The 19,477-nt window shown below is 40.6% G+C and overlaps 1 protein-coding gene and 1 pseudogene across 1 annotated transcript in view; both read left to right on the forward strand.

Annotated features, from left to right (window-relative positions):
- The window catches only part of LOC149161786 (uncharacterized), a 77,586-nt gene that overhangs the window by 26,871 nt on the left and 31,238 nt on the right, over positions 1 to 19,477 (forward strand). The gene's annotated exons all lie outside the window — the stretch shown is intronic.
- On the forward strand, positions 16,881 to 19,424 carry LOC149161787 (putative phospholipid-transporting ATPase 9 pseudogene; annotated as a pseudogene).

The raw sequence follows: 19,477 nt of genomic DNA on the forward strand, positions 1-19,477 counted from the left end.
TATGTCAGAGGGAGGGGTGTTTGTATTGGTGTAGACGAGTGAATCTTGAACAAACATATCATTAACGCTTGATCAACTTGAGTAAATAGAGAGCTGTCTGTGAACAAACACGTGCCCTTCATCTATCAAGAGAACATCATCCAAGAGTTTTGCGAAAGTTGTAGCTATTGAAGTATTGTAATTCCTGTGCAATCTTGAGTGGCAGCCATGCAACTTCTAATGAATAAAGATGTATCTCTTCAATGTCATCAAAGTTTATCCTCCTTGACAGCTTATCCAGGTTGTCTTGTGCTCAGCCTCTTGGTTGGTACAATATTTCACAGATCTTGGAGTATCATGAAGTAGAAACTCTAGTATTTATCCTGACAGTCTGCCTAGGCCTCTTTTGTGCTTGTTGTATTGTTTGAAGGGTATTCCTAAAGAGCAGTTTCTCACAGATTCAGGAGTGTCCTGATAGACTGGAAGGTTTGCCTAGGGACTCTCTTAATGATATATATTTTGATAGCTTTCGTGAAAGGGCAATGTATCATATACAAGTATCCCCATTTTTTGCTTTTGCTCTTTGGTAGATAATATGGTAGAAGGCACTAATAAATCGAGCTTCAGGTATCTTCTATTTATCCCTTCACAATTTTTAGTTTAGGTCTAGATAGTTCCTTATGCCCAAATCAAGTGCATTAGTTTCTAATATAAGAAGAATGAGGAGAGTGGTATGTCGCAACATTTTTAGAACATCCATCAAGCTAAAATAATTTACGTATTGACTATGCAACGTGAATATTGCAGGAGCTCATATTGTCAAAAAGCATTGGCAGTTTCCAAAGAGCTAAGACCACTTTTGAAGTGGTGAGAGTAGTTGGTTTTTACTGATGCTTTCTTTAGATTTGATGTCTTTTGATATCAAACAATAGAAATGCTTTTCTAGTAGCTGCACTCCCACCCCCATTAAGTACTGTTTCAGTTGTACCTTTTTTCCTGCAAAAAGAAACCCATATTTTCATTCATAAAACAGGAAAATACATTTTGTATATACACAGTTTTCATGTGTATTCTTCAAGGATCTGCCCCAATCCTTGTGTGGCAAAAACTATCAAAAAATATAACGGTTATCTGTATACCTGAAGCATACAATCAGTGCTTAAATATCAAAAAGCATACATGAATACAAGTTCATGTTTGTACAGTATCTGAATCATGTGGGTTCATACAAAGTCTGTTATATAAACATACAAAAAGGGCTGCAAAGCAGCAATAAAACTAGCATATAGATCATGCAATAATATTGAAAAGTAGCCTATCCATGTACGGCTGATGAAAAAACTGATAGTGATCTTCACCCTGGAACTCTGTCACCATCCATAGTTCTGGATCCATGAGCAGGCCTTCCTTAGAAAGACCTTCAGCGACCCCGTTCCTTTCCATGAAAACATGGCAGCATGTGAAAGATGTGAAAAAATGTTTAATACGTTGAATGTCCTCCACAATATGAACAAGCATAATATTCTTGCAACTTTGTGTCATGTTAACCCAGTTAACAACAATAAGGAAACACCAAAGCACTGTAGGTGAGAAACTCCTTTCTCAACAGCAAATGTAATAAGAGCACGAGATGCAGTAACCTCTGCCGAATTATTTGTCACCCTGCCCACCCCCATTTTTACATGAAAAGAGTGATTTTCAGCAAGATGAAGAACAAAGCCACTGCCACATGGAGGCACTTCCCCCTGGGAACTGCCATAAAAATAGCCCCAAGGCTTTGTAATAACCGGAGATTCAATACAAACAGACCTGCCATTCAGAGAAAACCTGGATTGAAATAAATGTGAAAGAATGGCCAAACTATCAGCAACAACTTTTTCTAGGGAGACGACGAATTGAAGAAAATAGCTCCATTGCAGGCAATCCAAATGCCCCAACATAGGATAATAGGAAGCGCAAGAAATGCAGAAGTTCCCCTGTTCTTAGTCCAGTCTTTCCAAGTGGCTGCGAAGGATAAGCCGACCCATTGGCAGCCCGGCCCCAGCAAAGAAAGACAAGTACCCTAAACCTGCACAACAAAAGAGCAGCAAATAAAAATGTGATCAGAAGATTCCACATTGTTTTTACACAAGGCACACCAACCCGGCCCAATTTTATACCTGCACTCCATGACGTCCCAGGTGGGCACCTTACCAGTCATAAATTATAATACACCAAACCAACAATTTTGATTTTGACACACTTTGTTTTCCAGAAGACCCGCCACTACCACGCTTGAGCAGGATTATGATCATCTGAACTAGGCGCAAATAACTTAGTTTGGGGGTGTAAACACCATGTGGTGCAAAAGTACACACCAACTCATCCTCCCAATCACAAAGCCATATTTGTGCAGATCACAGAGAATCAAGAAAAAGTAATGTTAAAATTGGCAACTAGGGCTAAACTCCATGTGGGTAATCTTATTTATGGCCGCTGATATTTTTCTTGGATTCCTCTCATCGAGAGGTGTAGGATTGATTTAACGATCATCCGATTCCGACATGTATTCATGGAGATATGAATTTATTTGTATTTCTTGACAATCTGTCAAGGTCGGCCAGCAAGATAAAGTGTGTGGCACACCCCCAGCTAAACCTCAACGTTGCATATAAAGGAAGGAGACATTGTGCCTCATTTCACCATCACTCATCTCTTCATCTTCTCTCTCCTAATCTGATTGGGCAAGCGTAGGAGCAGCTGATCTCTCACACGTGCTAGAAGGAGGACGAATTTCTGTTTTTAGGGCTGCGTTGACTTTTAGGGCTGCGTTGACCAAGGTGCAGGGCTGCTGACCGTTGACCGAGCTGCTGGGGAGTGCGTTGACCCAGTGTTGACCAAATCTGATCTGCACATTTCTGTTTTGGGTGCCACATTGACCAGCGTTGACCGGCTTTGACAGGTTAGCCTTTAGGGCTGATGGTAGGCTGTACTGTTTGTTGACTGCTGTTTGATTGTTGACTGGGGCTGTTTTGAGCTGCCTATATTTGCTGTTGAAGACTGAGTTCTTCAAGGTTGACTTGAGGTCAAATTGGAGCTGTTTGACCAGCTTTGACTTTGCTGGTTGGTGTTATATTGCTGCTGATATAAAATCACAGATTTGTGATATTGTACTATCTCTCTCTCTCTGCTGAATTATTGAAGAATATAGAAGAATTGATCAAAGGGTTTCCCCGAATTAGGGTTTGTCCCTGGCTAGCCGCCACATCTTGTGTCTCTTGTCTTGGCTTGTCTTTTGTTGATTTTATTTATGTTCTATCAGCATTTTACTTATATGTTAATGTGATTTCTATACTGAGAATTGACATTGGGCTAATAAGAAGAAATTGAAGTAAATTGCTCTAAGCATAGAACATACCATAATTTAACATGGTATTAGAGCTGAGGTGAAGACAAAGCCCAAGCAAGAGCAAGAGCAATCACCGAAGATTGTTGGAAAAAGTCAAAAGGCTTCATGGGTTCCTCATCACACTTCCCCGCTGAAGACAAGCTCTGTGAGAACTCTGACTATCACAGATGGAAGATGTCTCTTGATCTGACATTGGAAGAACAGGAAGTGTTGGACTATGTGAGAGGCAGAATTATAGAGCCTCCATCAAATGCACTAACTGCTACAAGAAACAAGTACACAAAGGGTGAAGTCAAAGCGAAGAAGACCATTTGGGACTCTATTGACAAGCGCCTAGTGGCTTACGTTTATGAGCTGAACACCTTAAAGGAGATCTACGATAGACTGGTAAGATTTTTTAAAGTTAGTGATGCAAATCAAGTTTTATTCCTCAAGAATAAGCTAAAGGATATTAAGAAAGGCAAAGACGAGGATTTTCAATCCTACTTCCTGAGGATCACTGAGATCAAGAATGATCTCCTATCAATTCGAGAAGTCATTGCTGACCGGGAACTGACTATCACTACTCTTGGAGGGCTCCCATCCGAATGATATGTATTTAGAACCACTCTTCTCAACAATGATCGAATTCCGGGATTTGAGGAATTGATGGCGAGATGCATTCAAGAAGAGACAAGGATGGTAGAGCAAAAAATGCCTTCATTCAAAGGCAACCCCTCTGCTTTCTCCTCTCATGCTAAAAGGAGAAATAATTCTGGATCTAAATTCAAAGGAAAGGCCAAATCAAAGGGTGGAAGAAAGGGAAGATGCTTCACTTGCAATAAATTTGGCCACTATGTGAGGGAGTGTCCAAATAGGAGGGACACATCTCATGACGATGATCAAAATCACTCTCGGGGCAACTCCAACCACAATAAAAGGAATCGTAGGTTCAATGGCAAAGGAAAGAGGAATGACGGAAATCAAGGAAATGGTCAACCCTCCAAGAAAGCAAGGAACTCCAGGTATGAATCAAATGTTGTTAACAATAGGCAAGATGAATATTATCTGATATCGACCCTCTCCACTACCTCTCCTCCGAACTCGTTGGGCAATTGGCTTATTGATAGTGGTGCCACTAGGCACTTCACCGGTTACAAAGAAGCTCTCTCTAATCTGATAGAGGAGACAAACTTGGAGATTATTCTTGGAGACAATTCCACCTATCCCGTAAAGGGTGTAGGGAATGTTACTCTTCAATTAAATCAGGGTAACACAATTCATTTGCAAGAAGTCCTATATGTACATGATCTCAAGAAGAACCTAGTGTCCATTTCGGCAATGGAAGACAAAGGCTAAAGCTGGCCTTCATCGATGGCAAGGTACGTGTGTGGAAAAAGAGTTTTAAAGATGCTTTCACTCTTGGGTTTCCGGTTGACTCTTTATATCAAGTTGGAGGAAGTTGGGAGTCATGTCTTGTGACACAACTCTTCAGTCTGAACTATGGCACCGAAGGTTTGCCCACCTTCATTATAAGGCTCTACTCGATGTGAGACAAATGGTGACTGAGATGCTTGAGTTTAAAGTAGAGCAAGAAGGTGTATGTCTGGGGTGTGCCGAAGGAAAACTCAAAAGGGGACCATTCCCCTCAAGCCATAGCAATACCTTTGACATTTTGAAGTTGGTTCACTCCGACATATTTGGTATGATGCCTGTGAACTCTTTGGGAGGATATTTATATTATCTCGCTTTTACAGATGATTATCCTTGCAAGACTTGGATATACCTCTTGAAAAAGAAAGATGAACTGTTCTCCTGGTTCTGTCACTTCAAAGCCTTGATCGAGAATCAAACCGAGAAGAGAATCAAGATCTTAAGGATTGATAATGGGACCAAGTATGAATCCAATGAGTTCCATGAATTTTGCAAAGAAGTTGGCATTAAGAGGGAGACCACAACACGATACACTCCTGTGCAGAATGGTGTGGCGGAAAGGAAGAATCGTACGATTTTGGAAGCTGTTCGTTCCATGCTCCATGATCCAAGGAATTCGAAGTTTCCATGGTCCGAAGCTGCGAATACCGCAATATATGTTCAAAACCGATGCCCTCACCAAGCATTGGATTCCAAAACTCCCGAAGAAATGTTCACTGGTAAGAAACCTAATGTCTCTCATTTTAGAATTTTTGGAAGTCCTGTATATTTTCATGTGCCAAAAGAGAAGAAACAAATTGGGTGCATTTGGAAAGAAGGGAATCTTCGTGGGCTATAGCGAAACTTTTAAGGGCTATAGAATCTATGTGGCTGGTCAAAGGGAAGTCGAGATAAGTCATGATGCCACCTTTGATGAAGATATGGCTCTTAGCAAGGTTGACAATCTTCCTATTCTGAGGAAAGATAAAGAAGCTGACACCGGGAAGTCAGATGAGAAGGAAGATGAGACAATGCCCGATGTGGAAGAACTTATGGATCCCATTGATCCCCCTCCGCAAGAACCTTCCTCAAGGCTTAGGGGGACACTTGATGATGCTGAAGGACACATTGCACTGAGAGAGATTTTCCGTGAAAGTAAGAAGCCGACTAGGTATCAGGGATACTTGACCATTATGAGCAACATCATTTAAAATGAGCCTTCATTGTTCGAAGAAGCCGTGAAGCATCAAGTATGGAAGAATGCTATGAATGAGGAATACAAGTCCATCATGAAGAACGATGTGTGGGATGTGGTCCACAGACCCCATGACAAAATTGTTGTCACCTCGAAGTGGCTTTACAAAATAAAGCATGGAGCCGATGGGGGTGCTGAAAAGTATAAGGCTCGTTTTGTTGCTTGTAGCTTCTCTAAAAAGAAAGGTGTAGACTATGATGAGATATTTGCGCCTGTTGTTCGATACACCACCATCTGCTCGATCATAGCCCTTGCTGCTTCGCAAGGATGGAACCTACATCAGATGGATGTCAAGACTACGTTCTTGCATGGTTCGATTAAAGAGGAAGTCTACGTGGAACAACCCGAGGGGTTTGAGATTCATAATCGGGAATCTTACGTATGCAGGTTGAAGAAAGCCCTCTATGGGTTGAAGCAAGCACCCCGAGCTTGGTATGAGAGGATTGATAGCTACCTAATGAAGTTGTGATTCACTAGGAGTGAAGCCGATCCAAACCTTTACTTTAAGGTTGAAGATGATAAACCTCTCATACTGGTGCTGTATGTTGATGACCTCTTTCTGACAGGTGCAGACCCTCTCATTCACAAATGTAAGAGGGAGTTGGCTTCCGAATTTGAGATGAAGGACCTAGGATTGATGCACTATTTCCTAAGGCTGGAGGTTTGGCAAAAGCCAGGAGAGATTTTCCTATCTCAAGGAAAATACGTAGTGAAGATATTGGAGAGAATCAGAATGGTGGACTGCAAGCCCGTGACTACCCCGATGGAGCTTAACTTCAAGAAGTTATGCGGAAGTGCTGCCAGACCTGCTTTGGGAAATGCTACTGAGTATCGTCAACTCATAGGAGCATTAATGTTCTTGGTGAACTCTTGTTCGGATATTTGTTTTGCAGTCAACATGTTGAGCCAGTATATGGTTGAGCCTCATCACTCACATTGGATTGGTGCCAAGAATCTACTGAGATATCTTTGAGGCACAATCACTCATGGGTTGAGATACACTACCGGAGATGTGAGGCTACATGGATATTCAATGCTGATTGGGCAGGCAGTGTGGTGGACCAAAAGAGCACTTCCGGGTGATGTTTCTCCTTGGGTTCTACCTCGATCTCCTGGTTGAGCAGGAAGCAAAGTCGGTGGCTTTGAGCACCGCTGAGGCAGAGTATATTGCTGCGAGTATGGCCTCCTGTGAGGCTGTCTGGTTGAGGAAGCTCTTCAGTGAGCTGTTTGGACATACATTGGATACTACCGTGATCCTTTGTGACAACCAGAGTGGGATTCGTTTATCCGAGAATCCCGTATTTCATGATCGCTCCAAGCACATCGATATCAGGTACCACTTTATCCGGGATATGGTACAACGAGGAGTAATAAGGCTCCATCATATCGAGACAGATGAGCAGGTCGCCGACATTCTGACAAAGCCCCTGGGAAAGGTCAAATTCTTGACTTTCCAAGAACGACTCGGAGTCGTTGAGAGACCCTCTTATGAGGGTCCTGTATGATGCATACATTGAGCTCTGGGAGCTCTGGGGGGCTTGGGGTACTTCTTGGAGCGACGAACGACCATAGGGTGACTCACCCTCCCTAGTGGTGCGTTGCGTACAAGGTGAATGGTTCAACCTTCCCCTGTGATACCCCGTGGCGATATGTAGGTAGGATGAGTGGTTCATCCTTCTCCTGCTGAGACATGCTACCCATGCAGTCTGGGACTCATGGGAAGTACCTCTCATCTGGCCCAATGAGTAGGGAAATGAGGATAGGGACCATAGTAGTACCGATGGACACATCGTGTATCTAGTGTACTCCCTATGCTAGGATGACATTGATCTGGGATCAATTGGAACTGAATTTGGGTCAGTAAGAGTGATATAACTCACTCCCTTTTGGAACTAATTTGGGATCAGTAAGAGTGGTATGAAACACTCTCTTCATTGGGACTGACTTCGGGTTAGTAAGAGTGCTATTGGGCACTCTCTGTTATCTGGGATTGACTTCGGGTCAGTAGGGGATGGTATGTTACATCCTCAATCATTTCTTCTTCTTCATAGTTCAACAGAGCAGAGGAGAGCAGAGGAGAGCAATGCAGGGCAGTGCATTTGATGGTAGAGATAGTACTGATAGACAGATGGATTAGCAGATGGAGTTCTCCCTAGTTGAAACTTGAGGGGGAGTGTTAAAATTGGCAACTAGGGCCAAACTCCATGTGGGTCATCTTATTTATGGCAGTTGATATTTTTCTTGGATTCCTCATCGAGAGGTGTAGGATTGATCTAACGATCATCTGATTCCGACATGTATTCATGGAGATATGAATTTATTTGTATTTCTTGACAATCTGTCAAGGTCGGCCAACAAGATAAAGTGTGTGGCACACCCCCAGCTAAACCTCAACGTTGCATATAAAGGAAGGAGACATTGTGCCTCATTTCACCATCACTCATCTCTTCATCTTCTCTCTCCTAATATGATTGGGCAAGCGTAGGAGCAACTAAGCTCTCACACGTGCTAGAAGGAGGACAAATTTTTGTTTTTAGGGTTGCGTTGACTTTCAGGGCTGTGTTGACCAAGGTGTAGGGCTGCTGATCGTTGACCGAGCTGCTGGGGAGTGCGTTGACCTAGTGTTGACCAAATTTGAATTGCACATTTCTGTTTTGGGTGCCAATTTGACTGCTTAGGGCTGACTGCAGGTTGTACTGTTTGTTGACTGCTGTTTGACTGTTGACTCAAGGCTATTTTGAGTTGCTTATCTTTGCTATTGAAGACCGAGTTCTTCAAGGTTGATTTGAGGTCAAATTGGCGCTGTTTGACGAACTTTGACTTTGCTGGTTGGTGTTATATTGCTGCTGATATAAAATCACAAATTTGTTATATTGTACTATCTCTCTCTCTACTGAATTATTGAAGAATATATAAGAATTGATCAATGGGTTTCCCCGCATTGGGGTTTGTCCTTGGCTAGCTGCCACATCTTGTGTCTCTTGTCTTGGCTTGTCTTCTGTCGATTTTATTTATGTTCTATCAACATTTTACTTATATGTTAATGTGGTTACTATACTGATAATTGACATTGGGCTAATAAGAAGAAATTGAAGTAAATTTCTCTAAGCATAGAACATACCATAATTTATCAAGTAACCATTCCACCTTGAACATGATTCGAAAATGGATATCATTGGCATGCATCCACCCTTACTGCAATCAACTGAAATGAATTGAATATTGCCCGCCATATTGAAATATTATGCCGAGGATTGAATGGATACCTCACCCAATCATCCAAAGATTAAGGTGTGATATATTTATGGATAATCACCTTCGTCCATAGACTATGAGTGGAAAGAAGTCGCCAACCACACTTGGAAGCGAGTGCTTTTGAGAATAGAAAGATGTTTTTGAGACCCCAACCCCAAAGGAATTTTGGAACTGCCAATTTGCTCGACCGAATCCATGGCAAAATAAATTGTTCCTTAGAACCTTCCCATAGAAATTTAAAGAAAAGCCTTCGAACTTTCTGCAGAATGCCCTTAGGTATCGAAGCCAACAACATCTAATAGACAAGAATTGCGTCCAGAACAGATTTTACTAGAACCAATCTGCGTGCATGTTGATGTGATAACCACCGAAAGCACCAACATGGGAGCCTTTTCTCCAGCTTAGCCAATAACAGGGTTGCGGGGGAGCCCTCCCCCCCCTCTTGCTCCCGTGGATGGAGCATTTTCGGGCGCGCGCTCCCTAGAAAAAACTCTCCCTACCTTTTCGGCAGCGTTTAGCCTTTTTTTGCAGTGATGTTCCAAATGCAATTTTTTTCAAAGAAACAAATAAGTTTTGAGTGGGGCGACTTAATGATCAAGCCTATGGCCCTGTTATTGATATGTGATTCATGGTAATGTTAAATTCTTAAAGTAAAAGTGACATTCTCCTTAATCTTCATTTTCATCCTTTTACTTAAATTTTTAACATTAGCATGAAATGACTCAGGATGTTTGAGAGTGGTTCCGACCTCATTGGATTTCATATGGAGAAATTTAAATCAAAGCCTCTGAACTTTCTGCAGAATGCCCTTAGGTATCGAAGCCAATGACATCTAATATATAGGAATTGCGTCTAGAACAAATTTTACTAGAACCAATCTGCCCGCATGTGATAATCACTTAAAGCACCAACATGGGAGCCTTTTATCCAGCTTAGCTAATAACCATTGCAAGTCGACTTTGTCATAACAATTTGGTTTTAAGTGGAAACCCAAATATTTAAATCTTGTATTCAACTCCAAAATTTCAAAGGGGAAAATAGAGCAGATATGACCAATCTCCTTCTCTTCCAAGTTATGAACAACAATGGAGGACTTCCTAGCATTGATCACTATACTTGTCACAGAACCAAACAGGGCCAAGATCTCAACCACTTTATCCATATCACGTGTTGAACCATTGCAAAAAATTAGTATGTCATCAACAAATAATAAGTGAGCGATTGATAACAGCTGGACAATAACCACACCTTGAAAATTCTTTATTCTAACAACATCCTTAATCATAAGACTAAGTCCTTCAATGACAAGTAAGAACAAAAGTGGAGATAAGGATGAACCCTGAGAAAGACCACAATGAGCTTGAAAGAAGTTTGAGGCAGATCCATTAATCAAGACATCAAAGGGGATAGAAGTTAGACAACCCATGAGCCAAAACCCACATGTGTAAGAAGAAGTCTAATAAAAAACCAACTAACATGATCATACGCCTTAGAGAGATCTACTTTAAAAATAGCACGCTTTAACTTCAACAAATTGACACCGTGTAAACTCTCCTTAGCCACCCTAATGGCGACATGGATCTGGCGCCTAGCAAGAAACCCAAATTTCTCTTGAGAAATAACCTTAGAAAGTATAGGCTTTGATTCTACGAGCAATCACCTTAGATATAAGCTTATATACACAGTTGCACAAGGACATAGGGATAAAATCCTCGAAAGACATAGGATTGTCAACCTTAGGAATGAGGGCAATGAAGGTCGAGTTAAAAGCAGGGAAGACTCTACCTTCATGATGAGAATCATTTACTACCCAAAGCAAGTCCGAGCCAATAAACTTGAAAAAGGATGAGAAAAGTTCTGCAACCCAACCATTAGGGCCCAAACTCTTATATTTTTAGAAACTAGCTAAGGCCGCTTTTAACTCCCTTTCTATGACATCCCCCATCAACTCCTGATTCTCATTATCATCCACAAAGCGGGTGAAGGGTAGTGCTACCCAAATAATCTCAGCAATATTAACCCCCAGAGGTTCATGGAAAATATTTTGGAAGTGAGATATGCCCATATCTGCAAGGCCTTCAAAATTTGAAACATCACTACCCTCCTCATTCGATATGACCCAAATAGTGTTTTGAATTTTTCTGCCTTTAGCATAGGCATGAAAAAATTTAGTGTTCTCATCATCACTATCTAACCATATTGCCCTGCTTTTGAGATGCCATGTCTCTTCTTTTGCCAGGATCTCCTTCCTCCTAGACACAAGTTTGTGATATTCCTCACGGGACTCCTATGACCGAAACCCATCGGACCCCAAGTCAGAGAAAGCCTCGATCAAAAGTTCAACAACTAGTAATTTCTCCTCCTCCTGCTTATGAATAGAACCAACCCAATCCTTTGCCAAAGATTTAATATATTTAAGATTTTGTTCAAATTGACTGGGACAATAAACACCAAGTCTGCCATCATAAGGGCGCCAATTTTGCTTAAGAAAAACTGTGAAATCCTCATCTTTTAGCCAACTAGCATTCATTTGAAAGGGGCTAGTAGGCTTATGAGAATTTCCTTTGATCTTGAAAAATATTGGGCAATGATCCAATATATCACCAAAGCCAACCCATTGCCTGATAAGTGCAAAATTTTGAGGGGTAGAATCAACCACCAAGAACCAATCAAGCCTCAATCCTCCCCCACCCTTTGATTACTCTAAGTGGGTTTCAACTGAGTAGTGGCAATATCAATTAAACGAAGAAATCTGGTGCAAAAAGAAGTCGGTGAGGGGGTCAACCCTTGCAACGCGGACCCCATGACTCCACAATGCCCAAAGAGAAGTTTAAATCACCACCAACGATCAAATTCATAGACCTCAGAAAAGAGTTATCATATAAAAAAATCCCAGAAAGCAACCCTATCATCATGCTGACCATATATATTGATAAATGTGATCATATGGTCTAATTCTAACATATATCCCTCCCACCCCAACCCGGATTGAACACTACAAAAATTGAGAGCCTGAATCTTATAGACATCCCAGCCTAGGGCCAAACCTCCATAATGACCACAAACATCAATAACAATAAACCGTCAAGAAGGGAAAGAGGATTAGAGGATTCTAAGTATTTGATGATGCAGTCTCCCTCGCCTAGGGTTTCTTGTAGAAAGATCACATCCAGACATTCCATAAGGAAGTGTCTCTTTAAAGGCAGTTTTTTGGGATTGCTGGTTGACCCACGACAATTAAAAGATAAAGTCTTGATAAGGGAACCTCTTGAAGGGCTTTCATTGCTCTAATTGCCCGATCAATAGATGATTGCCAACCCGAAGCCAGTTCCACACAGGCCTTGGCTTTGGCCAAAGAAATGTTTGATTTCTTCCCCCATCCCTTACTCGAAGATTCATGCAGTGAAATCTTGCCCAAACCGCCAGAAGGGACCCCAATACCCGAGATCACCAAATGAAATCTCACATTTTTAAGAATATCACCATCCCACGAATCCCCAGAACAACTAGATAAAATAGAGGCCCATGAAGAAGTATAGCCTTGAGATCCATAAGGTAAAGGGCAAGGAGCCTTTTGAAGTGGAGGATAAATAACAGGCATAGAAGGTTTCCTAGAACTTGCCACCAAACACATATGGAGCCCAAAATTCAATGAATCATTGCATATACCAATATATAAATTTTCAAAGGGTAGGGAAATCAAATTACACAGATCTAATGAAACAACATGTGACAAATCAATCCTTGCCGCATGACTCGACGATGAAGCCTCTAACAACGGCCTCGAGTGAGACACCATCATCGAACTAGGAATGGTTGATACGGTTGTCATAGGATCCTACGCCCAACCATTGTCAATTGAGGGTTCCACAAGGACAACACCTGAAACCTCCCCTTCAGTCTTCTTCTTCTTGGATATATTCGCCTCATTGGAAAACATCTTGAATGGAAGGTTGTAGTTATTCACCAAGTGACCGAATTTGTGACACCTCCTACAATGAAAAGGAAGCCCTTTGTAATCCAAATCCTGTAGCCACACCTCTCCCTTCACAATGTTCATTGTGGCATGAAGCTTTTTATGCAGATCCAGACACACCAACACCCTAGCAATAGACTTATCACAAGTCTCACAGAAAGAATAATTCGCATCCAGAAAATGACCCAAGCTATTTCCCAAATTTGTAAAGCTTTGGGTATTTAACCATGTAGGCTATAGTCATTTAAAAAACGAGAAATTATTATTTAATGTTTTTTATTTTATTTATTATTGATGAAATATCTGGGTGGATCCATCTGAATGGATCACATTCAATCGGCTTATTAGCAGAGCCTAACCCCGAGTGCGTTAAGGAGAATTGACCTCATGACCTCCCATTAGCAAGGTGCTTTAACGATGAGAACTCAACCAATTGAGGTAACCCTCGGGGCTAATTATTATTTAATGTTGCTTAGGGAACATTAGATAATAAAAGTTAAATTTGGGGCAAATGGAGTGAAACTTGCAAGTCAATGAAAATTGAATGTAGTAGGAAAGAGAATTTATAAAAGGAAGGAAGGAGAGTCATTATTATCATCATGGATTGTTATTCTTTCTGATTTTGGGCTGGGGCTCTTGGAAGGTTTTAAGACCCTTTTCTCTGATTGGTTTTGGCGGTGAAGGATTCCACCCTAGCCAATCCTCCTATCTTTCTTGCTACAGGACCAAATTCTGGCCGAGTTATAATTTGAGGCAGCAAAAGGCTGAGATTTATCTATTTGTGGCAACAAATTACCTTTATGGGGCAAGGAGTGACTTCCTGAGGCAGCAGTTTGACTTTCTGGGGAAGCGAGTGTCTCTTGAGGTAGCAGACTGACTTTCTGGGCAACAGATATCTTCCTGAGGCAACAATATGACTTTTCTAGGGAAGTGAGTGTAAAAATGAGACAGTAGACTGCCTTTTTGGGCAGCACATGTCTTCCTGAGGCAACAATCTGATTTTTATGGGGCAACAAGTGCCTTCTTGAGGCAACAAGACTGACCTTCTGGGCAATGAATGTCTTCATAAGGAAACAATTTGACCATCTGGGTAGTGAAAGGCCAAGAATCTTTCCTTTGATGCGTTGAGTGCGCAAAAGGGTCACGATCATGAGATAGTGAAGGATTAAGGGTAAATTTAGTCCCATTAAATAATTTAAATACTTAGCTAACAATGGGGAATAAGGGTGCAAGGCGACAACAAGGCCTGCGGATATGATTTTGTGGTAGCAAAAGGGGCGACTATAATTTGTAAGCTTAAAAACCATGTTTTGATAACCCTACTGAAAGACTATTGATCTTTATAAGTTTATGATTTGTGTTGAACCAGTCCTATATTATAGTGTTTGCTGGTGGAATCAACTGTTGTTTAAATTCTTGTTTATACTTCTTGTGCATGTAATAATCGTCAGCGTTTTATAGATTGAAGAAGTGCTGCAAAACTATTATAAGATACAACTCTGTCATGTGTTTATTTGAAACCCTAAGTCAGAATTGAACTCTCAGGGTAATTCCTTTAAGAGGAATACTACAATGTTATTAGAGCTTCCGTATGCTCCTGGAGGATAGGGAAGCTGTTACAGCAAGGAAAAAGAATGGGACCCACAGTTCAGTCATGGCAGATAGAGAAGAGTAGCCACTAGAGATTAAACCGCTTTGACATCTTGGGGGAACTAGCAAGAGGGCAACAAAAAATGGCACAAGGGAAACAACAAATGGCTCAACTAATGGCATTGGGACAACAACAGATGGCCCAATTTCTTACCCAGATTTTGGCAAATTTGAGTAATGTGGGTAACAATGGTGGTAATGGATCTAACGGAGGTATCGATAGCCTAGCAGAAAGTAGCTATATTCATAGTCCTGGTCCTTTTAACATCTACGCACAAACTAACACAGTGGCAACCTGTAGGAGGACCCCTAGACCTCTACTACCCCAGTGTCTAGATGGCCAGGGAGCTGTAAACCAAAGACCTATAGAATATAATGAATATTCTTCACAATATTTTTCAGAGTATGCGTCATTGGGAGAGGATGTTTGAGTAGTTATTTACCTTTATGGAGTTCAATAACATTAAAGACATAAACAGACCTAGGGATCATAGTATGGGCACATAGAAGAACTTTGATCTACTGCACAAGGTTGCGAAACTGTCCATCTTTTCTTTTGATGGGTCATCCACATACTTGCCAAGGTCTTGTGTACAAAAGTTAGACACTTACTTTCAACTTAACCCAATGTTGGAAGCAAAGGCCATTAAATTCGCGCCCTTCATTTGGAAGGAGAAGCTCATGAATGGTGGTACCACAGATTGGTCACCTGGGGACATTCTAGCATCACTTCTTATGTGGACTTCACACATATTGATAAACCAATTTGATAGGAAAGATCCAGTGATACACTTTAGGGAGCTAGCACAACTCAAGCAGATTGAAACACCAAATGTCTGCATTTCAGAATTCCAGCTCAAGAGGTATCTGTTATGGTGACAGACATATCTAAATAAAGGCTGATCATGCTCTTCATAGAAGGTTTAGTGGAACCCCTGTGTGGCTGTGTCAAGGCCATCAAACCAACCACCTTACAAAATGCCATCACTAGGACACGAATCATGGAAGATGTAGTGCCTAAAGCTAAATATACATCCAAACCACCCATCACTCAGAAGAAAAGAGATAAGAAGCCATTTCAGAGAGAGTCGGTTGGGAAGGACAGGTTGGATGACGAGACTTGGGTTGAGTTGAGAAGGAAGAAACTCTGCTAAAGTTGTAAGGGAAAAGTCCACCATATTGAGGTGATGTTAGATAGCGGTGATGAAGAAGATACAATTCCAACACCAAGCAGTGAGCCTAACAACTCAGAGGGGGAGTAGTCCCATGGGGAAGGCAAAGGGGATGAGAGACCTTGTACGAGAATTAAGGGTGGTACTATTGCCACTCTTTGTAGACTCCCTAGATACTACATCTTCAGTATAAGGGGGGTCATACAATGAGAATGAGTCACAACTTTGGTCGATGGCGGGGCAATTCACAACTTCATTGATGCAACTTTGTTGGCAAAGAGAGGTATTCCCACATAAGAGTTTGAGGGCTTTAATGTTGTGGTGGCTGATGGGTATAACATGACATGCACACAGAGGATTCCACACTTGAATGTGACACTAGGCAACTACACATTTACTGATGACTTCTATGTAGTAGATCTTGCAGACACCAATGTTATATTGGGGGTATTATGGTTATACTCGTTGGGGAAGTTCTCAATGAACAACCAGGTAATGGAGATGGAATTCAGGGTCTTAAATGGCAATAAGATAATGTCGAGGGGTATGTCTAATGGCGCTCCTCGAGCTGTATCAACTATGAGAATGGAGGCTATATTTAGGTATGGAGATATAGCTTGCGCAATAGATTGTCTAATTACACGTCAGAAGTCGTCAGATAGCAACCAACAGACCTGATTTTTGGAGAGATTACCCTAGGGAGACCTCTTGACAGGGATATTACAGATTCCAGAAAGGTTAGGAAAAGATGCTGTAGAGCTGCAAAACTTCTCCTTTAAAGACAATGCTATATATGATCAAGTCGACGTTGAAATGGAGATGAAACCTCGTGTTAAAGGTTTCAATTTCAAAGACAAACGCCTCATGAATGGACATTGGCAGCAGGAGCCGCATGCAAATGTTATTCACATGTTTTTCTGTATTTTGGCCATTTTCCAAACTGCAATCCTTGAAGAAGATGAAGAGACTGGTAAAATCAATTACGAAGTTGAGTCACCAGATGAAGCAGCTTTTGTTGTAACAAGGGAGCTTGGCTTTGAATTTTTCAAATGTAAACAGATAAGTGTTATGTTGCATGAACCAAGTCTAACCCTTGACCAAGTAGAGAGAGTACATAATCTTAAATGTATTGGAGTTTCATAGTGCTCGTAAAAGAATGATTGTGATGGTAAGCAATGAGGAGGATCAATTGTTTCTATTTTGCAAGGGTGCAGAGTCCAGACACTGTCATTTTTGAAAGATTGTCAAAGAAGCAAGGAAGAGAGTTTGAGGAAGCCACAAGAACTCATATAAGCAAATATGCTGATGCTGGGTTAAGAACCTTGGCAATTGCATACCGTGAGCTTGATGAAGAGAAGTACAAAGTCTGGAATGAAGAATTTATGGAGGCTATAAATATTGTAAGTGCAGATCGGGATGCAAAAGTGGATGCTGTCACAAACAATTGAAAGGGAATTGATTCTTGTTGGTGCAACTGTTGTCGAGGACAAACTGCAGAAGGGGGTTCCTTAGTGCATTGACAAGCTAGCATAGACTGGTATTAAGATATGGGTTTTGACTAGAGATAAATTGGAAATTGCCATCAATATTGGATTTGCATGCAGTTTTCTGAGACAAGGAATGAAGCAAATACTGATCACATTGGATACACCTGAGATAAATGTAGTAGAGGCACAAGGAGACAAGGAAGTCATTTCAAAGGTCTCCAAGGAAAGTGTACGAAAACAAATTAGCAATGGACAAATGCAAGTGAGTTCAGTAAGGGGCAATGATGATGTGTTTGCTCTGATTATTGATGGGAAGTCATTGGCATATGCATTGAAGAAAGAAATTAAAGAGAAGTTTCTGAGTGTGGCTATTGGCTGTGCGGAGTCTCACCAAAACAGAAAGCACTTGTTACACGATTGGTTAAGGAAAGTACATGAAAAACCATATTAACAACGGTTGATGGGCCAATGATGTAGGCATGCTCTAGGAGGTAGATATTGGAGTTGGTATCAGTAGTGTCGACGGCTATTTCCTTGAACGGTTGTTTCTTGTACATGACCATTGGTATTATCGATGAATAACAACTATGATATGTTACTTTTTCTACAAGAACATTACCTTTGGCTTTCCCCTGTTTTGTTTTGAAGCATATGCTTCATTTTCTGGACAAGCAACATATAATGATTGGTACATGTTGTAATGCCCCGTAATAATAATAATAATATAAGGAAATAAATAATAAATAATAAAGAAAGATAATAATACTAAATAGATGATAAATAAGATAGAAAATATAATAATATTAAATAAATAAAATAGTAAATAGATAATAAATAAGGAAGAAAATATAATAATAGTAAATAATAAACTGGAGTTCTATATATTATATAAATATATATAAAAGTAAACTATAAAAAATTAAAATAGTAAGAATAAGTAAAGTTAACAACAAGTAAAAAGGAATAAAATAAGAAATAGTTAAATTAAGAGAAATATCGAATTAAGTAAAACTTAAAATAAAGAAATAAAAGTTGGCATGTTAACACATGGATTGGGTGCGTGCGGATCCCAATCCCATTCCATTATTGGAACCGTTTGTTCTATTTAACGGACGAAAAGGGGGATGAAAAACATAATTCATTCTTTTGGAAGAAGAGTGTTGTGAGGCAAATGATTCCTTGGCAGTGGTACTTGATTGAGGGCTCGGGGGTGGCCAGCTATAGAAAGATTATGTGCAGTTGAGCCTACGGTTGGCCATAGTCATCCCCAAAACTTTGTTGTGGTTAGCAGGGCCCGAGTGGCATTACAAATCTAAAAATCACAAGGTATATTGTCGCTATGGGTAAGTCTTCTTTGCTCGTGGTTTTCGAAAATTCTTTGCTAAATAGTTGAATAGGTTGTGTCGATTATTAATCACATAAATTGATGTAAGTAGTTGTATATTTTATACATGTTAGTTGCCAATGTCTTTTTTACTTCGCTCCCAGTTATTACATTGGGAGTTTTTGAGCAAAGATGTATCTGCATAGTTCTGCCTACTTTTTCCACTTTTGTATCAGGAAGGATTACAAAATATTCTTTTCCATTGGGCTCAAATTTTTGGTGGGATGTTTAATGGGATTTGTAGTTCTACCATTATTTTCTTTTTCTCTACAAGCATCCTTAAGCATCAAGCATTTCGACATGGTGGTCAAGTTTCATAATATGGAGATCCTTGGAGCAACCATGTATACTTGCATTGTTTGGACAATAATGGCCATCAATTATTTCATGTGGGAATGTGAAAAGATCTTGCAACCCCTGAATCTTCAGTTGCTTGAGGACAAGCATTGTCGGGAAGGAGGAACTGTAATGTCCTCTTTGAGTTAATTGCCCAATGAAGGACGTAGTAGCCCATTTAACCCTGTCGATTTAGTCATTTA

Source organism: Pinus tabuliformis, chromosome 5_2 (assembly GCF_031772625.1).
Source record: "Pinus tabuliformis cultivar Carrire ecotype Pingquan chromosome 5_2, CPIR1, whole genome shotgun sequence".
NCBI lineage: Eukaryota > Viridiplantae > Streptophyta > Pinopsida > Pinales > Pinaceae > Pinus > Pinus tabuliformis.